At 40.5% G+C, this 22,142-nt stretch overlaps 1 protein-coding gene across 3 annotated transcripts in view; it reads left to right on the plus strand.

The window, feature by feature from the left end:
* The window catches only part of SEMA5A (semaphorin 5A), a 504,887-nt gene that overhangs the window by 101,494 nt on the left and 381,251 nt on the right, over positions 1–22,142 (plus strand). For all 3 annotated transcript variants that reach the window (XM_073014841.1, XM_007961192.3, XM_007961194.3), the window contains exon 2: positions 10,804–10,900. The gene's annotated coding sequence lies outside the window, so the exon portion shown is untranslated. The remainder of the gene's footprint in view (positions 1–10,803; positions 10,901–22,142) is intronic.

Raw genomic sequence — 22,142 nt, forward strand, 5'->3', positions numbered from 1 at the left:
GAATTTCCATTCCCACCAACTAAACTGTTGTTCTTGAGTATGCTCATTTACTTGGGCATGGCCTTGGGAATGCAAAGTCAGCTGACTAAGACAGAAGCCCGCCCTTGACCAGGAGACAGAGAAGTAAACAATGGAGGGTGATGGGAGAAACAGAAAAGCCAGCATTAAGTGTCACCATCACAGAGGAGAGGCAACCACATCACACTGGGATGTCAGGGCCACCTGGATTTCAGAGAGCCAACAGGCAAGGCTGTTAGGATGAATGGCTTCAGTGATGAAGTCAAGCCAGTAAGATAAAATCTAAAGAACAAGAATTACTTAGATTTGGATTTAGCTTCATAAATAAACTTCACAGGTACCACAAGGAGAGGTGTTACTATCTCAATGGCTTAGCAAATCAAAACCAAAAAGCTGAGTAACACCAGCAGTCAGTTTAATACTGTTCATGCCACAGAGGGAGGGGAGGAGTTGTCTTGACAGATGATGACCCGGAAGCATAAACCCAATTCTATTGTTGGGGTAGGCAGAAAAGGCAGGGATAACTCCCTGCTAGGGGTTTACCATGTGTCAGGCACAGCCCTAAGTACTGTCTGTGTAAAATAATGAAACACAGTTTTGCCAAACATGGTTTGCATTTCAGACTGGTCTTGTTTCCTTCCCATTGAGTTCCACAGAGTGGACTTCCATTGAATGTTGGCAGTTGGGTTGGACTCTGGCTCCTTTAATGATTGGTGAAGTTAGAACTTTCCTGAGATTATTCATGGTTTCTCTTCCAACTCTATATGTTAGGTCCACAGGATAGCTCAGCAAGGTTGGGAAGAGTGTTCAAAGTAAAGAGGACACTGTTAAATCAAGTTCCTGGGTTGAATTTTTAAGGGTACGTGTGGGGAAGCAAAGGGAAGAAGCATCTTGGCCCCTCCAAAAGTGCATCCGCTTCCCCAGCAGGTTGACTTCAGGACATGCTGACCTTTTGGTTCTGTTTGGGTGTCCGACTGGATCAGGTTTTCTCCTAGATGAAGGCTGCAGAGTGGGCAGAGAAGCACCATGACTAATCAAAGGCAGCTGGCATGGGTGCTTTTGCATATTAGTGAAACTGTTCCATGTCTTCATTTGGGAGGAAGTTTCAGGACAGTTTGTGCTAAAATGGATGACATGACTCATTGCCAAATGTGAAAAAAATAAGTCATTACATTCCCCCACATGTGTAAACTCTCTAAACACAGCAGTGTTTATAGGAAGGTAAGACACCATCTGTTTTGTTGTGTTGTAGCTTATTTCTCATTTTTAATCACTAATTTATATTGAGAGGAAGACAAATAGAACAGAATTAGATTTTTGGTTATGCAACACACTCAGGGATTCGTATAGTGTTAAGTCCTCTATAAAACATGAAACGAATGTTTAGGTGGAATGATTCACATTCCTGAGCAACTTGCCTGCATGCCGTAATGCAAAAGTGGGATGCTTTTTTCTTCTTTAGGTCTTGGTGCCCATCTTGGACGATGAAAGACCCAACAAGTCATTCGGACTGATTCAGAAGGATTTAAAAGTCTTCTTTTTCATGTGTTCAAAGAAGCAAACATTCTAAAACGACTCCAGAGCATTCGCTAGATTTAAGCCAGAATAGAACACCAGAGTTTGTCTTCCAAGGCAAAACACAATTGGCTTGGCCCAGATCATTGCATATACCATGTAAAACAGTGACACTAGGGCTTAAGTATCTAAAATAAGTGAAGTCATGGAGAGCCCAATATGCATATTGGATTGGCTTGCATGGGTTTATACTAATCTCCTTTCCATTACAGAGTCGAAGGAGCACATCCTTTCATTTCTCTTTTCTGAGTTTGTAGTTGGAAACTTCTGAAAATCTACTGCCTATTCTGTTTTTAGGAAAATATTTTTCTGAATGATTTTAGCAATTGCCATTTCACTAATAATTCATTGTGAATTTCAGTTAGCCAACTTTTATAGGATAAATGAGCTCCTCTCTGTTTTCATATTTCTCAACAGACCTGTCTGCCTCAGCTCAGCTTTTTCTCTGAGAAAGATTTGGTGTCAGATGTGGTTTAATCTGTGGCAGGCATTTTGCTCTTCTATGTAATGACCCAAGGGTTGATATAAGAACCCAGCCCATTTTTTTTTAATGTTTTAACAGAGATAGTTAAGTAACAAGAGGAGTTAAATAATTTTTTAAAGAGTTACATCTTAATATTAGAATTAAATCTTAACTGTAGGTCTAGAGTTAAATCTTGAATCTCCTCGTTGTGGGCAAGCTACTGCTTACAGAGTCAGTCTTGTTGGATGTGTAGTTCTGGATAAGTAGGAATTGAGAGACTACATTTTTCAAAGGGTCTCAGACACCCTTTTTTCCTAGGCTCTGAGATTTTCCTGTACAAAGGGTTGATCAATTTAGCTGTCAGAGTGGAAGCCCAGAGCCCGGTTGTCCATGCAAATTAACCAGTTGTGCAAGTGCTTCAAAATTGCCTGCATGAAAAGTGAACCTGCCCTTTGAAAATCTGGCACATGGTGGCTGAAATAAGAAAGTATTCACTATTCTGAGGCCCTGGTGTCCTTAGAGAGCCCATAATAGAAATTGCTCATTTTGAGCAGTTGCTTAGTTTTTGGCAACCTGTTTGCTTTAATAAAGAAGTCATTTTTGCCCTTTTCTTTCTTTTCCTCAGCCCCCATGCCTCTTTGCAGCTCAGAACACATCATTGTCTCGTGTGGGAGTAATGAAATAGGAAGTGTTTACTCCAGCTTTATTTCCGTTACTGAGGCAATACTGAGGACCAGCTATTTCTACTAGCTTTAAATATTCACCAAAGGATAATCTGCATGAAGACAGAATGGAAAACAATTGGATTTCTTCCTCCCAAACTGTTGTTAGGATTAGTGAATGCTTTGAGAAACAAAATCCCCTTTTACTTTGTTTATTCTTCTTTAGGTCTGAGTTATGTTTAATATTTCTAGATCATTCCATTCACAGTGACTACTGTCTGATGGAGAGAGGGGTCTCAAGCTGGATCTGCGCATGAAGGCTCCAAGTGGGAAGAGTGTATCTCTTTTTTGCCATCTTACTCTTTGGATACAACTTGTAGAAGTGCCTGCTCTTCTGTACAGGAAAGTTGCACTTATCCCTGCCAGTCATCGAGGCAGATGTTTGCATGATTACATGACCTAGGTGTGAGGTCATCTGTCATCACGTGAGGACTTACTGTCCATGAGGCCTTGACCTTTGGGACTGGTCGCCAGGTGTTCTTTCTTTGGCCCTGTGGGAGCCAGAGACTCAGTGAAGGGCAATTTCAACATCTGACACTTTCTTTTTTTTTTTTTTTTTTTAATGGCATGAGAAATATTTACTGAAGGGATTCTTTATTAAATGTTCTTGATAAATATGTGGAATTATTTCTAGATCAAATATCAGCTGGTTGCTAATGAGATTGTGATTTGGGGAAAAGCGATTCCAAAGGCTGAATTCCTTGAGGGCAGAGACCTCCCATGTCATTGTGGTCTTATGCATGTCATTCAGCATAACACCCAGTGTGCTAAACTGGGATACAGGAAAAATCTCTGATTGGACATACAAGCTGATGTGGAAAGTAAGGCCATTTATTTACTTATTGGAATGCAATATTGTTGCATTTTATATCTATAATGATCTGATTATAATATGTGTGTGTTCTCTCTCTGTCCATTTGTCCCACATTTTGTGTAAGGTCTCTAACTTTCTAAAGCCATGGGTGTTTGCATCAATGCTGTCCCTGCTAGAGACACGACTTCATTCAGAACCTATTTGTCTGTGCAGAGCTTGGCTGCAGTCATGCACAGATTCTGTATTCAGGCCGGTGCAGGCAAACCAAGGAGCAAAGGAACATCGTTAGGAAAGAAAAACCTTTAAGAGCTGGGCCTCCTATATCCTATCTCTTTCTAACTCTGCTCTCAGCACTTAGACATCAAAATGTCAAATACTGTTCAAAATTTAGGTAGTGCAACTACTGGGTATCTATCCAAAGGAAAATAAGTCACCATATGAAAAAGATACTTGCACATGCATGTTTATAGGAGCACAATTCACAATTGCAAAAATGTGGAACCAGTCCAAATGCTCACCAATGAACAAGTGGATAAAGAAACTGTGGTATATCTATATAATGGAATACTACTCAGTCATAAAAAGGAATGAATTCATGGCATTCACAGCGACCTGGATGAGATTAGAGAATATTATTCTAAGTGAAGTAATGCAGGAATGGAAAACCAAACATCATATGTTCTTATTTATAAGTGGGAGCTAAGTTATGAGGATGCAAAGGCGTAAGAATTACACAATGGCCTTTGGGGACTCGGGGGAAAGGGTGGGAAGGCAGTGAGGGATAAAATACTACAAATAGGGTACAGTGTATACTGCTCGGGTGATGGGTGCACCAAAATCTCACAAATCACCACAAAAGAACTTACTCATATAACCAAACACCACCTGTTTCCCAATAACCTATGGAAATTAAAAAAAAAATTAAAAAAAAAAACACTAAAAAAAATTTAAGTGGTGATATTGAACAAATCCAGAGGTCTCTCTTTAAAAATTACCCCATTTTTCATTTGAGTCCTGACCCTGTCTTGAATGTAAAGTGGCCAGCAATCTTATATTTGGGAGTCTCAATGGACTTGCTCCACGGACCAGCTTCTGACCCCAACCAGTGTTGGCCTGTAGAGGAGAGAAGCGGAGGGGTACGCGGCTGCTCCCTGGACCATGGTAAGAGTGGCTGGGGCTGGCTGCTGCCTTCATCGTACAATTTCTTCATCACCTCAAGCTTTTGTGCATTTTGCTTTTCCTTTTCAAATTGTTTCCTTGAATGCTGGAATATTTGCTCAGGAATGTGGTGGCAGGTGACAGCAGATGTTCTGCCAGAGGAAGGGAATGGCCAGGAACTGGCCCGCCTCCCTCGTACCTGAAGCTGACATTGCTGTTATTTGTATCCTTCAAAGACATCTAATGCAGGTGTGAGAACCACAGCTAATAAAATTATACGGTATTTAGAACTTTTGTGACATAAGTAGATTTTTAGCTGCTCTTACCTCAAAAAATGTGACTATGTGAGATGATAAATATGTTAATTTGCTTCACTATGGTAACCATTTTACTATCTATATGTCACTATTACATCATGTTGTAAACCTCAATTTTCCATAAAATTTATTTTAACAAAAGTTGAAGGAAACAATAAAGATCCATTTTATAATGATAGATTATATCATATTTTTCGGTAGGCTGCACCGTTTCAGGACATCCCGTTATCCCTGTAGCTGCTTGTAGTGTATTTTTCTTCCCCCTCTTCCTTTTGTCTTGCTCTTCCTTCCCCCTCCCCTCTCTCTGCTTTCTTCCCTACCACTTTTGCCTCAAAGGCTTGTTCTCTGTTCCTGTCACACACTCTTTGTTTTCTTGAGTGCCTGGGGTTTCCAAGGATCCCCAACCACAGAGATCGCCATTCTTTCAAGGGACACTGTTATCCTAAATGTCCAGTGTTGATTTATCTAAGCACATTTGTGTGGAGACCACCTATGTGGAACAAGTGACGGAGGCTGTCAGAGGTGACCTCATGGAAGCCGGGACAGCCAGGCTAGGGACAGTGACAGAAAGGGTTGCAGTGCTTACAGCCAGAGTGAATGGCATTTCATTATCCCACAGCCCACCTCTGAGTGCTGGGTCCTCCGCATAGTTCCTTTCAATCAAACCAGTGGCACTGGATGAAGGCACTTCCAAAAATAATGCCCTTTACTCATTTTGTATTTTAATTCCTACTGGGAAAATTCTGAGTTTTGTCATTTAGGTTATTGCCCTAAATTCAAGAACATTCATTCCTCAGTAAGTACATGCTGAGTTTTTAGACTGATGTTTCTATATATGTGATTCCTTGCAAAAATGGACTGTGATGTTTTGTCTTTTTATTTAGTATATTTTAAAATCTATTTTAGAAGGCTAATATATTTCTGGGAATGTGGAATATATTTTCTTTGTGAATAATTCCAATGTGATATGCCATTTGTTGCTCCTGGGTTTTAAATGTTGATGTTTAGGGCCCAAGCTGCACACTTAGTCACGTGGGGTCCCCTGACCGTGTTTGCCATGTGGCTTATGGCCATCCTCAGGATCAATGATTTGCTTGAAGAACTCTAAGAATGTATAAAACCTGTTGTATTAGTGATTATGGTTGATCTCAGTCAAAGGGTACAGCAGTATCCTTTACACTGCAGCTGTGGAAAAGGTGCATAGCTGGAGTCCGGGAGAGGCTGGCCAGGAGCTTCTGATGGTCTCTTTCTGGTGGAGACACATGGACAGTGCTTCTTCCCCCACAAGGATGTATGGCAACATGCATGGGGTATTGCCAACCAGGCAACTTCACCTGAGCCTTGGTGTCCTGAGTTTTTATTGAGAATTGACCACATAGACACGGCCAGACTAATCCAGGGAGGCCCAAGCTCTCAGCCATTAACCACATAGTTAGCCTAGACTATCTGTGTGACCTAAAGCTCCCCTAAAACAAAGTCTTTCATCAGGCAGGACATTCTAAGGTCTTAGAGGTGATTTCCCAGGTACTTGGCAAGGGCAAGGTGCATCCTTTACTGTAATTCTCCTTATACCTGGAGTTCTCTGGTGGCAGCTTTTTGCCCCAGTTTCTCCCCTTCTTGTATTGTGCATCCTCTGCAGAGCTGCCATATTCACCCTCCCAAAGTTTGCTCATCCTGACATTCCACTGAACCTTCAGTGACTCTGCCTTCCTTTGGATGAAGTCTCATCTCTTTCTCATGTTAACATTCCCTACGATCTGTGTGTCTTCTACTTTTCCCATCTCTTAGCTGTCTGGAGTGGCTGTTTTGAGCCCTCCATGCCCTTGCGTGTGAGTGACCTTGCAGGTAGTCATCGTGGCACATGCGCCTGCTAGCTGATGCTGGCTGCCTCCACGCACTCCTGAGGCCACCCTCCCTGCTCCTTGGCCTCTCACCTGGAATCCACCCTCCTGTTTACTTCCTTGTCTTCCTCCAGAGACTTGAGCATGAGGCCAGCTTTCTGTCTGTGATTCTCCTGGCTTTGCAGTCCAGATTTTTACCTTTGTGGGATCACTTTTTTTCACCTATCTCATTCAGTTTGCACTCCTGCAAACTCTTATTGTGGTGGACTCCGTGGTGGGGTTTCCACTCAACTCCAGGGTACCAGAAACTCATGCTTTAACTCACCATGGTGCTGGCCTAAATGGCTCTTCTCTTATACCTGATGACTTTCAGCTGTCCCTCCCTTATCCACTGTTTGTTTCACCTGCAATGCACCCACTAAAACATACTTCAGCATCTCTTTTAATAGACTCCTTATCTCCTACTCATCCCTTGGAGCCCACATCACATTTCCCATTTTCAGAAATCTTTTCCTTGACTCTTCTGCCTGTAAGTAACTTTTCTTTCCTGCAATTTATAGTATTTACTGAACTACATAGCAGAAAAATCATATAGAGAGTTCCTGAGAGTGTAATAGTTTCTTGCTTTGTCTTCTAAGCACCCACCACGTGTGGCCATGGGGCTGCGCTGTGCATGGTGATTAACTGAGGGACTGATGTTGAGAAGCCTGTCAATTAAACGCCATGGCCACTGGTGGAATTGTTGCCTTTGGGAAATGCTGGCCCAGCAGTTCTTAGGTTTCTTGAACCTGTATCTTTTAGGATTTCTTTTCATCACTCCACTAAACTTTCTGATGCCAGGCGGTCTTTTCTATTTTTATTTCCAGTGTAATCTTACTGTTGTACAGTTTCTAAATTCAGCTCGTAAGACTGGCCTGGCATGTACATTTCTGCCATGTATCTTCAGGATAAAGGCTACCACTCAGCTCACTTTTCGTGTCCAAAATAATGTTTAAGTCTACATCTTACCTCATTCTGAGTAAGCTGGGCAGGGAAAAGGTGGCATATTTTCACAGAAAGTCATGTGCTGATGAGCACTTAGTGAGTTATAATTGATATGAAATCTTCTTCATGTAGTTCCATTTAGAGACAATTTGAAGCGCGTAGGTGGCCACAGGGCAAAACTTCTGGGAAAGAGTTACTGTTTGTAAATCAAAAGTGTTGTCATGATAATTCTGCACATGTATGTTCATGGTGGCATTTTTAATAAGCAGAACTCTGAAAATTATGACTCAGGATTTCAGAGGTTGTTTGTACCAAGGTTAGTGCTAAGTTAAAAGAGAAAAGAATAAAGGTAATATGGAATTGAGTCAAATAGAGAAATTTCTACGTTTACAAAAAATAAGCAGTTTCTTATTAAATGGGTAGTTAAGTGTCGCTTAACCAACTTCCAGTCTGGGGTGAGCCTCTGGGGCTATGCAATTTCTTTGCCTTTTGACTTTCTTCTCAGTTTTCTAGAAAATATGTCAGTGATTTATGATTAATGCATTGGCTAATTTATGACCTTGCTGGGAGAGGACAGGGAGTCTCTGCTTCTGGACCTGCAAGAATCGTCGTCTGTTCCTCTAGCTTGGCTCCAACTCAAGGTCTCTGCTTTGTCACTGTTGTTTCAACTCCTGAGTGCATGCTCCCATGCACACGTGGGTGTGTGCCCTGTCTTCCCCAGGCAAGGGCTGACCCGCAGGAGTAGAAAGTCCCAATACTGTTCACTTGGCTGACAAGCACCAGGCTGGTAAAATATCTTTTTCACCATTTATGTAAACACAGGCATAGTAACAGCCCTTTCGGGTGGACACCATTGAATCCTGCTGCTGGGACCGATTTCCTGTTTAGACATCATATTCTATAGGAAGCTGTGTTTTCCCCCAAGCCAAGAGAGCTCTGTCCTGTCGGTATTGCTTTTCCACGAGGAAGAGGCTGGGTTTTGGAGTCTGTTGGTTGGACCAGGACTGTCTGGCAGTCCAGGCTGTGGGCTGTCCGTACTGGATTCAGCAGGGATGTCTTCGTCCTGCAGTATTTGCTTTCTGGTTGTGTTACTGATTGTGAATTCTTACAATGTTCTTTTTGGCCCCAGTCTCTGTCATTTAAGAGACTGACCCATATTCTGCAGGTGTGGTTTTGCTGTCCAGCTGAGGGGTCACATCAGCTCATGTGTGACCTCACTGAGGGAGGCAGGAGACCTGTTAGCCCTGTTTTTAATGTAGTTCTGAGACGTGGGAACTTACAGAAATTGCCAGCTATTCATGGCAGTAACCAGAGGATCTGTCAAACTTTATTACTTGAATTTCAACTCAGATCTAAACAACTCTAAGGATGTTTTAGTAATAATTGTTGTAAAACAGATTTTAGGACTGGAGAGAGGAAGCTTGTGTATTCAAACATGCCATTTAATAAAGAAGTTTCAACTAACATCTTTTGTTGCCACACCCAAAGGTGATATTAGTGATGTCGTGAAAAAGCAATTGGCCACTCTTAGGAATATTTCTGAGACTGAGTGTGCTTCCCTGGCTCCTCTTTTGGCTTCAAGGATTTGCATCTGCACTTTGTCCTGTCCAAAGGATGATGTCACGGACTTTCGAAGACTCTGCTGGGACTGGAGGGTTGGCCGTGCTGCACGATGTGAGGGTGCCTGGGCTGCTGGGGCGTCTCAGGCAGGCATGTCCCAGTGTGTTGCCCTGGGTCACCCCCTTGCTTCCCATGAACATACCAAAGGCCCGTCCTGGAGGAAGGGAGCCTCATGGAGAGGTAGTGGCACCTAGTCCTGTTCCCTGGCCTCTGAACCATAGGGCTTCTGAAATGGCAATTCAGCAGGTATAAAATTTTATAAATTTCCAGCTGCTGTTGTTCAGTTCACTTTCTGCAGGCAGATGGCCTTGGATCATGACTGAAGCTGACCGCGTGGGAATCACTGCCTAGAGGGACAGCCAGAATGTTCTGGGAAGTTCTTTCTCCAATTTTCCCTTCATCAGGGTGGGGAGGAAGAATGTCAGGGTGTTTCACATCTATAGCAGTCAGAAGCTGCCACCTGGGAAGAGAAGAGTGAAACCAGATGAATGAGGAGAACAGAAAAAAGCATGAGCCCTGAAATGCAGTATTTGAAGTCACAGGCGTCCTTCACTGGTGATGAACACATTTCTCATATGGATCATAGACGGAAAGTCACCTGTATTTTCAGCTTCTGGCATTCATGTTTCTAGGGAGGTTTGTGTTTTGTGGTCATCTTTCCATCCAACGACAATATCGAGTTTTCAGAATTTTTGTATATTAAATTGAATGAGGAGATTGGACAGGTTTACTTGGTTTTAGTGAAGCGGCTTGTTATTCATATTCATTCTTTTTCTATAAAGCCTCATAATTGTGTACCTAATAAATTAATATGTAAATAAAAATATAAACTCACATTTCTAGCAGAGTTTGTGCTGTTGCCTTTATCTCCTGTTTTTGAAATGCATTGTATAAGGTACCATGTGTTCCAAAAAATGGAATGAGTCATCATGAAATGGATAAATTCATATAATGAATCTTAATTTAATTTTCAGACTGCTTGAGATAATTTCAATGGGTTTGAAATAATGGTTCTTTTGGATGTTTCATGAGAGTTATTTCATCTGTTAACAGCATTTAAACGTTCATTTCTCCTTTTCTGAAGACAAAGAATCCGTTAGTGCGCACGATCCTGAACTAGGGTAGCATGATTGTGATGCCAAGCTGTCCTGCGTCACTGCTCTAATCCTACGTGGCTAAAGCAGCTTGTGCTGATTGTTCAGGCTTCAATGGAACTTCATAGAATTCATCACCAATGACCACATCCTCTTTTCAAATGGTTGACTGGATCTCTCTGTTTTCTTTTTTGAAGTGTTGGTGTGTGAGACTTGGGCCAGAGTGCCCACATGGCTGTGGAGTCAGTGTGATTCATGATTGAGGAAACGCGGCCTCCACCCTCTCTCTCCTTGGTAAGTGAGACATCTGAATGAGAAGGGAAGAAACCAAAAATATTACAGACTGAAATATTTTTGACAGCTTGTGAGCTTTACTTCTGTTATTAAAAACGAAGGTAGGCGGGGTGTGGTGGCTCACGCCTGTAATCTCAGCATTTTGAGAGGCCAAGGAGGGTGGATCACCTGAGGTCAGGAGTTCCAGCCTGGCCAACATGGTGAAACTCCATCTCTACTAAAAATACAAAAATTAGCCTGGCGTGGTGGTACGTGCCTGTAATCCCAGCTACTTGGGAGGCTGAGACACAAGAATCGCTTGAACCCAGGAGGCAGAGTTTGCAGTGAGCTGAGATTGACCACTGCACTCCAGCCTGAGCGACAGAGCAGGACTCCACCTCAAAAAAAAAAAAAAATAATAATAATAAATAAAAAAATAAAAAAGAGTGAATGAGCAAGCTTTCAGATAGAGAAATCTTTCAAGTAAAACAATTTTGGTCGTATGCCACCACTACATCACTCAGGAACCTGAAGACATGAAAAGGCTTAGATGCTTCTTAGAGTCTTCTGCGCCCCAGTGTGACTGCCTACCGGGTTTCAGTTTTGTCTCCTGCGGTTACCTCTGTGCTCTGCCCCCCAACTTATTTGCAGTGCATACCACTGTCATCTCACTTCCTGTTCTGGGACATTCTGCGGTCCCCTGCACCTGCTGGGTAAACCCTAAACCTCTCATGATACTCTCAGGGATCCTCCTGGTCAGGCCTCCACACAATTTCCTCCTTCCTGGGGCCAGTGATCTGTTCCCACCACCAACTGTGCTTGTTTGGATCTTCCAAAGGCTGGCTCATAAATGCTGGCTTTACTGAAGCCTTTCGTAGGCACTTGAGACCTAGGTGTTGCCACTTTCGGGGAAGACTAGAAGAAAGGAAGGGGTGAAGGGGGATAGAGGGCTCGCGGTGTAGGGGAGGAGCAAGTAAAGTGAGGGAAAGTGATGGTATCGTTCTATATGCTAGTCACTGCAAAGACACTGCCTTTGTTTATTGACTTATTTATTTTTCTCCCTAACTAAATTACCGTCTCATTGTGGACAGGCTTATATTTCTTCCCAAGTCACAAAGTGCTTTGCTGATTTTAGATAATCAAGAGATTTGCTGAATAACTGGTGACCATTCCCACTCTCGGATTATGAGTTCCCAGTCCCTGTTTTCTTCTATGAGGAAGGAGGTTAGATGGGTCTCAAAGCCGGGCCCTCTGTATAGATGTGTAGATGTGCTCAGCTGAGATGAGAGGCTCTCCTGTGTCGTCCTTACGTTTTGCAGAAGAAACGGATGTCTGCATTTTGCATGTTTCTCCAGCCCACGTAGATTCAGGTTCACATAGTGTCTTAACTGGAAACTCCCGTTCCCTCCTCCGTGGAGAACCACAACACCTGAGAACTGGAAGAATGACCACATGGAGCCTGTGTTGGCTCGCTTTGGATGGTCAGTGGTCATCATGATATGTGATAGGTAGAGTTATTAGCTAATGTAAGTCCTCACTGTGTGCCAGGCCCTGCGCTGAGATGTTTTCAATTCTCATAACAACCTTTCAGGATTCTGTTATTATGGTCACTGTTTTAAAGATGAGGAAATGGAGGCACTGAAAGCTTAAGTAATCTGCCTGAGATTTGCAGTGAGTCAGAGGCAGAGCTGGGATTTGATTCTGTCTTCTTAACCTTTACACAAAACTGCCTCTTAGCACTAACAATGCCTCCCTGGAATAAGCACAGTCAGACATTATTTTTTATTCCTTACTGGAAATACTCAGACTCGTACAGAGAAGCTCAGAACAAATATTAAGAAATCAGTTTTTCAAACAGTAATCTAAATCAAGAATTGGTGAATGTTTTCTAAAAAGTGTGAGAAAACATTTTAGTGCTTACAGGCCATACAGTCTTTGTTGCATCACTCTGCCATTGTAGTATGAAAGCAGTCATAGATATGTAAGTGAATGGGCATGGCTGTGTTACAATAAAACTTTATTACAATGACAGGCGGCGGGCTGGATTTGGCCTCCAGGCTAAACAGCTTTCTGAGCTATGATTAACATGATCCTTGCACTGCTGAAGACCTCATAGTATAGTGAATGAGAGTGTTTTGGGGGACAGTAGGTACTAGTCCCACAATGCAATTTATCTTGGATACTTGGGTGTTAATTATCAACAAATTTTAATGAAGTATATTGTAACTGCAAACCTTACCCCTTGGAATAAGGGCATTTGATGTTCCATTGCTTGACATGTATTAGTCTAAGTCCCACTTAAATTACAGCTTTGCTCAAATTAGGGCCTGATAAATATTATTTTCTTGATATTTTGTTAAGCTAGTATACATAACTCATTTATGAAATAAGTTTAGATGGTATTTCCTACTTTGGTTTTTACATAGTTTCTAAGAGTGACACTGTTAGTTTGCACCCTTATAAATAAGGTGCCTTTTATATATATTTTATATATATTGCTGCCTTTTATATATATTAGGGTAAACATGCAATTATCTTGGGCTGTCTGATAATTATGTTGAACAGGAATGTTCTGATCTCAAATATCCCTCTTTTATTATGAGCAAGGACAGAGTTTGAACAGGATTGACATAGTTAAACCATGAAATAACATGGCAATACCTTTTGCCACATAAATTGTGGTATGATTTTTTAAAATTTTACATTTTTATTACAAAAGGATATTTCTGACACTTAAAGGCATATTTGACTCTACTATACCATTTACAAAGATGGGCAAAGAAAATTGAAAGACCAATTAATTTGTGTTTCTTTAAGCAATTTAAGCAAGGAACTATTGTATTCATTTATTCATTCATTCTTAGAGATCTATAATTGCAGCAAACTCAAGAGCCTGATAATGTAGTAAAAGTTTTGGAGACATGCCTTTGTCAAGGGGCCACCGGCCCTTAGGTACTCATTCTATGTGCCATGGCAAAGTGTGCTTCACCTTAATGGCAATGATATAAAAAACAAAATTCTGATCATAAAAGTAATGGAAAACTGTCCTTATTCCTTATTAACTGAAAAAGCAAATTGCAGAATAATATATTTAATATAATCCCATTCCTCTTAAAAATACACACACACACACCCCTCCCCTCTATACACAAGTTCATGTGTGTTATAAAGTCTACTAGAATATATATTAATATATACCAAACTCTAAGCAGAGATGATCTCTGGAGCACAGGTGTTTGTACTTTATCATCCATGTGATCAGTAAGATTTTCAGGAGTATTATTATTTTTACAGTTAAACAAAATTTTAAAGGGCATTAATGTAGTGAATGCTCATTACTGAAAATATATAAAAGAAGGGGAATATTCAACTATAATGCCTCTATCGAACACAATCACAGATGGCATTTAATGGAGTCTTTTATGGAATATTTTTGATAAGCAGTTTAAAGAGTTGAGATAATAGTAGGCATAAAATTCTGCAGACTGCTTTTTCACTTATACATACTTTCTCATATTATTGCAAATTGAAGAAAAAACCCTTATTTTAATGTATACGTAATATTCTATCATGTAAAGGCACTGTAATGCCATTGCCTGCTCTCTTTTGTGGAACATATGTTGCTTCCAGTTCACAAAAGTCATAGACCACGCTGAAATGCACATGACAAGGGTGATGGGAGACTTCACACGCCTGAGTTCCAATCCTACTTTCTCACTTCGGGCCGGTCACTGTATTTGGTGCATGAAGTACATGCTTCAAAACCAATAGCAATTTTTATTGTAATACTTTCTTTTAATTGAGGGTTAACTCATTAGCTCAGAAGAGCTATAGCTGATTTACTACATAAAACCCAGGGAGTCTTAAAAATCTGCCAGTTTGGCTTTGTAAAAGTATTGTAGATATTTATACTTGATTTATATGCTGGAGAATTTATTTTGCTAAAACAAATTTGAGTATCATTACTCAAAAGCTTTGAGTATTATTATTAATTATTTTGGTCAATTTGATAATATTCTTTCTTTATATGTTTTATTTTTTACTCATTGTGTTACTTTGCTAATTTTTTTTCAAGCGATAATTAGCCATTACTCTGAGAAGAGGCAAGAGAAAGGAGGAAGGAAGGAGAGGGGGAAGGGGGGGAGAGAGAGAGAGAGAGACAGAGACAAACAAATGTGTGTGAGAATTATTTGTCCAGATTTTATAACTGTTTAGCTATAGAGACTCAGTGTTTTTCTTACAGATTTTAAGACTTAATTATTAAGTATATTAACTCATTATTGTCACTGTTTTTTCCCCTATTTTATTTGCTTGTTTGCTTTTCCTTTTAAATTTAAATAAGTTTATTTTAGTGATGTCAGATTTTTTCTTGATAATGATTTTAATCAGTGCTTAGGAATTAAACAAAACATTTTTATCTATAAAATGATAATAGTAAAAAAAACAAGAGACTTTCTTCTGATCTTATTAAAAATATTTAACTCTTTAATTCAGTACCAATTTAAAATATAGTTTTTAAATATAGTTTTTAAATATTTAAAATATAGTTTAAATTTAAAATATAGTTTTTCTTTTTAAAATCTTCTCGAAGTTTTATTCTGCCTTTCTTTGTCCTTACTGAAAAAAATCAATCCCCAATTTTAATTTATTGTGGATGTTCGGACAATAACAATATTTGTACAAGTGGGAGAAAATCCCAGCTACACGCTTCTCCTTTCTACAAATAGAGACCTAGTTTAGAACCAGACAACTTAAATTTTCTCATTCTTTTATTCATTCTTCTTTGTTAGGGAAAAGGTAACTTTCTATTTTAAGATTTTATACAGCCTATGCCTACATTTTAACAACTATATTTCCTTTTTTTAAAATTTTATAGAACTTAACCCATTTTATTAACCATGATTAAATCATGATCACAGTGCTTTGCTTCTTGGCTCATTCTTGTACGCAACTTAAGGTGTTTGCATTAAATGTTACGTGGCGGGTATCGAAGACCGAGTTCAGGCTGGTGGATGTCCTCTTTTGTGCAGTCTTGAGCACTGACGTAAAATATCAATTTGTTGTGATGTGCTGATGTGCACACAATAATGTTAAGGGCAGGAGTTCCAAAAGACTGAATCTAGATCTCGCTTTCTGAGATTCATAACCACCTGACTGTGGACAGATCAGGCCAAGACTCAGCTCTCAGTCTACTTTTCTTGATTTTGTTGGATTTCTTGGCTATAAAATAAGGAAAGTGAGAAGACATAGATTTGGGTGTGATAATAGGTAGTGAGGGGTTTAAACTAGACAAAGAGACTAAATATGAAAAAAAAAAGTGCCTGCTGAGTTGCTGACAGTGTTTCTTTTGATGCCACTTTCCTGACAGGAATTTTATTTTGTGATATTTTCAGTGCATCTCTATGTATATTGTTGATACAAGGTACACACTTGCTTAAACATGCTGAGTGATTGTAATTTGGGATAAAGGTTTAGCCTGTCGTTCTTAATAATGTCAGAAATACAGGGCTGTAGACAGTACTCTTGAGTCCCATCCAATTGTGTAGTCAGCCTGGTGGAGAATCTCTGTGAGGCCATCCGGAAAGGCCCGTGCAGAGCTGATCTGTTTTGTCACAAGCATTTCACTCCGCTTACCAAAGTTCACTGACAAGAGAATTGTCAGCTTCCATTATCCCCATTAGAATGCATTGGAATTCCCCGTTATGGAACTTGGGAAATCTTGCCTCTCTCTCTGTTCTCTGCTGTTTGAGATTTGGGCCTTTTCCCCTCTTGTGTTTAGGTGAATGTCTGCCAAGTGTGTTATCTTCCTGAAGGTCACCAGCTTTATGGCTACTATAAATATTTGTGAATCACAGCTGTGTGGTGAAGTTCAGAATTCGTTTTCTTTCCTTAGTTTCATCATTGAGTGAGGCTGGGAGGGATTGATGTGTGCTGTTTATTCTCAGACACCCATTAGAGGGGCAGATGTGTGTGGGGTTAATTGCTTGGAGTTGACGATCTACATGTGCACGTAAGGATACTGCCCTCTCGATTACACTGTGTGTAAGATCTTTTTTTGGCAGAACTTTCCTGAGGGCGTAAAAATGACCCCATGTTTGGATCTTTGGATTTCATGGGACTTGGGGGATTTTCCTGCCCTGTGGTTTCCGGATCAGAGTATTGGAGAGGCCCCTATAGCTGCAGGGCTGCAAACCGAATCAGTTCACGCTTTATGTAGCGAAGCTTTTCATGGGGGTTTTGTGTGTGTTTGTGTCTCTTTGAGCCTCCCAGGCCACAAAGGAATCAGAGTCATTTTACTTCATTTGTTTTTGTCTAAAGCCTGAGCAGTAACCACTACTGGTTAAACCAAAGCAGAAAAAGGAAAGGTTAGGAAGTTGGTTGGGAGATTCTGGGAAGTAAATACCACCATATTTTCATATAACAGTATCTAAGAATAGTGCACTTACATTTCCAGTGCTGAGGAATTAGGTAGGTTGATCTAAGTTGTTTACTGTAGCTTAGATTTTTTTTTTAGTACATGTAAATTGGGGTACCCCTCTCACAGCTCAGGGGCCACATACTTTTTGAGAACTGTTTCTCTCTTCTCCATTGCAGGCCGCCTCCTTACTACAGTGATGCTTTAAAGGTGAAGTACTAACCCAAGTGGGCCAATCACAGTATCCCAGCTAATGGACACTGATTAATTCTGATGGAAACTCTTAGCCCTAGTTTGGCCAAACTATATCCCATTCCTTTGCTCCTACAGTACTTAAGCAGTTATTTCCTTTCTTTCCTACATAATCAGCTTTTATTTTTCCCTCTATGTTGTTCTTTTTTTTTTTTTCCCAATAGGAATGGAAAGATCTACCATCTTAAGAAAATTTGACCAGTGGCCTCTAATTTTTTCTTTAGTTATAACACATTTCTCTCCTCTTTGCTAAAAACAAACAAACAAACAAAACAACAACAAAAAAACACACACAAAACAAAACAAAGAAAACAAACAAAAAAGTTTGTTTAAAGTGTTTGCCTGTACTTGTTGTCCTCCATTTCTGCCTTTTTGTTTCTTTTTGAGCCCAGTCTGATCCCTCAGTCATTCCTTCAGCACTGTCTAGTCAAGATCATCAGCCATCGCCATGTTGCTAAATCCAGCAGTTGAGGCTCAGTCATCATCATACTTAACCGTTAGCAGCTTTTATACCATCAACCCCTCCCACCTCCTTGACATACTTTCTCTACTTGGCTTTAGGATGCTCCATTTCCCCGGCCTGACCTCGTATCTCTGGGCTTTGCATCTTAGCCTCAAATGGTCATCTCCCTGCCGTCCAAGCACTGGAGTCCCATAAGGTTCAGTGGCTGGACCTTGTCTCTTTTCCCACCATTCTCATTATTGAGAAATCTCTTCCAGTCTCATGGCTTTAGTACCATTTGCACACTAATTACTCCCACATGTCTATCTTCAGCCAAAACCTATCCCTAAGCTCCCAAATTATTTATATATTCAACTGCCTATTTAACCTCACAACTGGATGTCTAATTTATGTCTTCAAATTAACCATGTCCAAACTGAGCTCTTTTCTCCCCATATCCCCTAGCCATGTCCTTCTGTAGAGTTCCTCATTTTATTAATGGGAAGTCCAGTCTTCCACTTGCTCAGGCTGAAACACTTGGAACAATATTTGATTATTCTCTTTCTCTGTCACCGCATAATCAGTTGTCAACACATCTTATTGTTATTGTTTTTCTGTTCGACATATATCCAAAATCTTGCCACTTCTCAACACCTTCACTGCTCCCTGCCTCAGCTAAGCTCCCAGCAACTTGGTCCCCGTGAGTGCTCAGGTCTTCTGGCCGTCTCGCTGCTTCTGCTCTTGGGCCTCCATGGTCTTTTCTCCACACAATGACCAGACAGGCTCTCTGCTCAGAATCCTCCACCAGCTGCTGCCTTATTCAGATGGAAAGCCAGCTTCCTCACTTGGCCCGCCAGGCACCATATATCCCTTCTTTGTCCTCATCCTCTCTCTTCTCTATCTTTCTCTCCCAAGCATCAGCTTCAGTTTCACTGGCCTCCTTGCTCTCCCTGGAACAGAGTAGCCATATTCCTTGCCCAGTGTTTTCATTCTGACTGTTTTCTGTGCCTGCAGCACTCTTTACCTGAAGATCCCTGAAGATCGCTCCTTGGCCTACTGCAAGTTTATTCAACTGTTACCTTCTCAGGAGATATTCCTGATCAAATGATTAAAATGGAAACAGTCTCCCTGCTATTATCTATTTTCCTTCTCTGCTTTATTGCTTTGCTTCCAAAGAACTTAGCACTGTCTGATACGTGACATATTTTGTTTATCTATTTTATAAAACTTCTGCCCCCGCCTTCTCATGTAAGCTCTACCCTGCCAGGGATTTGGCTTATTTTGTTCATTCACTGCTCCATTCCTAGGCGAGGTAAGGGACTAAGATGTAATAAGATGTCAATAATCATTTGTTGAGTAGATGGATTGATGGATGGATTTTTCTGGGACTTTCTGAATTGCAAGAGTAATACTCTATTCCTAATTTGGACATAGAGCTGGAAGGCTATGAGCTTGGTTAAGAGAAGAAGAATGGGATTCTTCCTCCCCATCCCCAATGAGAGATACATGCATTTGGTATAATTTCCCCCACATCGTTCAGTGGGTAGATATTTGCTTGTTCACCAGTTCTCAGCTAACCTTTCTCATTTTCCATGAACTTTTCTCTTCCTTCTCCGTGGCCAGATGAATTAAGTTGCACCCTGTCTGTGTCTCCACACTCCTGTGCACATCCCTGCAATGGCAATTTAAAGTTGGATTCATTGTAGTATTTTGTAAATACATATAGTCCTTCTTCTTCATGCTGTGAAGTCCTTGGCTTGATTATTGCATCCATCTTCCCAATACTTAACACTCTGGCACATAATAAGCACTGAATACATATGTGTTATTTAATGAAGTGATTCAGATGGAAATTTTGTAAAATATAACTTCTCTAATGGTCCTTAAGAGTGTGATAAAATGTGCTCCTCTAGCCTTCTGATTGTGCTACATTTAATTTAAGAAGTTTATTGCGTAATTTTATAATAATTAAATAATTATATTTGCTGTAGCCATTATAGACTGTCCCTATATTGTCCAGCCGGGGCTATTCATTTTACTGCTTTCTCAAATAGTCTTCACTGTTTTCCAGTATAACTGAACATCACTTACAGTGTACCAAACACAGGAAAGACTGTGAGAGGCTTCTAAAGTCCGTTTCTTATTAATGGTTATCTATGAGTTGTAGAAGAGAACAGAAAAGGAAGGTGAGGTATTCAAATAGCATCAAGACCGAAACCAATGTAGCTGCTTTCCTGCACTGTAGGATTCAATATCACTTCCTTCCTGGCATCTAACCTTTCTTAAAGTGAGCATTTGAACACAATCAATCAGTGTTACAGTGGAATTTCATAGTATCGTCTTCAAGGAGTACATGTTAAACATAAAAATAGCGCAGCACAGCATGACTGTCAGGTTGTGGAGTAAGCCAAGCTCAGAAGACTGAAATTGTAGTTCCCGTAATATAGTTATCTGGATGTACATGTCCAGGGGACAGCGCTAATGTTTAAGAGTATCTGCCTTGCTGTGAGCACAATTCTGGGTCAGTTGGATGGATGGATGGATAGATAGATATAGTTGAATATATATATATATGCACACACACACACACACATATATGCAGATAGAGTTGAATAAACAGGAAGATAGAATGCCTACCTATATTAGTGTGTGTATGTAAATAATATAGCGATAGCTAAATAGATATAGGTAGCCTTATCATTGGAGGCACCCTACTGCATTAGATGCACTAGGGCAGGGTTAAAATCTCTGAAATCTGTATCTAGAACAATATACTAACACCCAGCTATGTAACTTAATTATGAATTTGTGGCAAATTAGGGGTAGACTGCTCAAGGATCTACCTACTAGAGGAAAACCACAACCTAGGTAGTACCTTTTAAATAAGAACTTTTCACTAACTTGGTGCTACGTACACATGTGTGACTGTGGATATGCACACACACAGTATGGACAATCACTCACCTTCCTTACCTCCCTGAAGCTGTGACTGTGCCTTGTTGCTGGTTGTGTTCCCAGCCATGAGCAGCAGGTGCGATGTATTCATCAGCCTGGCACAGGGATGCACCAGCCAAGAAGGCAGAATGTTAGTAAAGCAGGAGAAGGACAGCGTGTTTCCTATGTTAGTGCTCAGGCTGAAACGTCACCAGAGAACCAACATACGCTTCTATAAGCAGGTCTATTCTTTTCTCCCAAGTCACTATCATTTTTGTGTATCTTCCTGAAATTCCTTTCTTCTTGACTCATCTTGATATGTAGTTATATGTTAACTTTATCATTCTGCTGCAGTATTTTCTAGAAGCTAAATTTTTTTTTTTTTTTTTTTCCCGCCAAGACAGAGTCTTGCTCTGTCACCCAGGCTGCAGAGCAGTGGCGGGATCTCGGCTCACTGCAACCTCTGCCTCTCAGGTTCAAGAGATTCTCCTGCCTCACCCTCCCGAGTAGCTGGGATTACAGGTGCTTGCCACCATGCCTGGCCAATGTTTATATACTTAGTAGAGCTGGGTTTTCACCATGTTAGCTAGGCAGGTCTTGAACTCGTGACCTCATGATCCACCTACCTCAGCCTCCCAAAGTGCTGGGATTACAGGCGTGAGCCACCGCACCTGGCCAATTTCAGTTTTTAAAATAACTTTCTGTTTTGTGTACTGGACTATATTCTTTTAATGTTATTTTATAAACCAGGTGTTAAAAAGGTCTATGTCAATGTCTTGGAAGTTTCTTCTGGGACATCATAATATTAGCAACAATAAAACAGTGAATTATGACAGTGTGACTCGTCTGATTATAATATGAAGTGTCTTGTATGTTTTCTAACTTTGACTCTTATTTTCTTGCTCATTTTTTGTCTTTATGGCAGATCATGTACAAAGTAATTATTGTTTTCTTGAGCAAATACTACATGATCAGATACACTCAGAACGAATATTTCTAATCACATGTGCATGATTTGTGAAGACTTTATTAACTTGGAGTAGCTTTTCTCGTCTTTTCTCAAGCACATGCCAGTTCTCCAAGTGTAGAAAGAATAGAGTGTAGCTAATCCTGGGTCACCTCCAGGGGCCTGCGGTAGTCATCTGTGTTTGCAGTCAAAGGAGGACTTGAACATGCTCAGAGCAAGTCATTAAACAGTTCCTTGTAAGGTAGCAATGACA

The sequence above is a fragment of the Chlorocebus sabaeus genome, chromosome 4, assembly GCF_047675955.1.
Source record: "Chlorocebus sabaeus isolate Y175 chromosome 4, mChlSab1.0.hap1, whole genome shotgun sequence".
Lineage (NCBI taxonomy): Eukaryota > Metazoa > Chordata > Mammalia > Primates > Cercopithecidae > Chlorocebus > Chlorocebus sabaeus.